Source organism: Heteronotia binoei, chromosome 3 (assembly GCF_032191835.1).
Source record: "Heteronotia binoei isolate CCM8104 ecotype False Entrance Well chromosome 3, APGP_CSIRO_Hbin_v1, whole genome shotgun sequence".
In the NCBI taxonomy this organism is placed as follows: Eukaryota; Metazoa; Chordata; class Lepidosauria; order Squamata; family Gekkonidae; genus Heteronotia; species Heteronotia binoei.
Genome location: NC_083225.1, coordinates 44,198,753 through 44,199,797, shown reverse-complemented (window position 1 = coordinate 44,199,797; position 1,045 = coordinate 44,198,753). Strand labels below are relative to the sequence as shown.

The 1,045-nt window shown below is 41.0% G+C and overlaps 1 pseudogene; it reads left to right on the top strand.

The window, feature by feature from the left end:
- Positions 1–641: 641 nt before the first annotated feature.
- LOC132569205 (U6 spliceosomal RNA) lies at positions 642–710 on the top strand (annotated as a pseudogene).
- Positions 711–1,045: the final 335 nt, after the last annotated feature.

The following is a 1,045-nucleotide window of genomic DNA, read 5'->3' as shown; positions in this document are numbered from 1 at the left end:
AGCCTCCCTCATTCCTCAGAGAATTTTTCTCCCCTTTCCCTTCTCTATTAAATTTAAGCCTACAGATAAAATCACTCTTGCTGTTTACATGTAGCATGTAGAAGTTTAATTGTAATCCCTGGTTGTTTAATCTTACAGTTCCTCCTTACTCATAATTGTGAACTGGTACAGACCAGATGGTTCCAAATCCTTTCAATGATTTTCCCTGGTCAATATGCTAATCCCCTAAGAGTCTGACCCAAAAACCATTATTGCTCACTAGTTCACAAAGGTATCATATAGCCTAAGTACAAATGTGATTTTTTTTCTGCACAGAATAATTAAAATTCTCATATATACTACCACCAAAATGGCAATTATTTTATTTCTGTCTCTTCTGGAGTGTGTGAAGGATAGCATAGGACTGGCATGTTTGTATGGGGATAGGGTGCACAAGAGAAAAATCTTGCATTGTGTCAACAACTTTGTGATTCAAGCACACATTTCCTTTGATGCCTTAAAGAAAGGATAGGCACGTAGCATTTGCAGGGGAAAATCTGAGGGCAAGAGAAGTGAGCTAAAAGGTTCCAGAGAAGCCTGTGCTACTTCCAGCTTTTGAGCTACTTAGACATAATAGTAATAAAAAAATGATAATGCATGATGTACTTGCTTTGGCAGCGCATATGCTAACATTGGAACGATACAGAGAAGATTAACATGCCCCCTTCACATAAAAATAAGTTGTTGATCAAATGCCCCCCCCCCCAAACCCTAGGTATCTAAATATGAGGCCCCTTGGACCACGAGGTACTGACTTTGGTATTTAAAGTTGCTCAACCTCCAGGTGCAGCTTGGAGAGCTCCAAGAATTACAAATGATCTCCAGACTACAGAGACCAGTTCCCCGGGAATGAATGACAGCTTTGGACAGTGGACTCTGTGGCATTATATCCCACTCTATGGCATTATATCCCACTCTTCCCCAACCCCCCATGCCCTACTCCAAATCTCTAGAAATTTCACAACTCAGAGTTGGCAGCCCTAATGGCAGTTCTTACTGCTGTGGT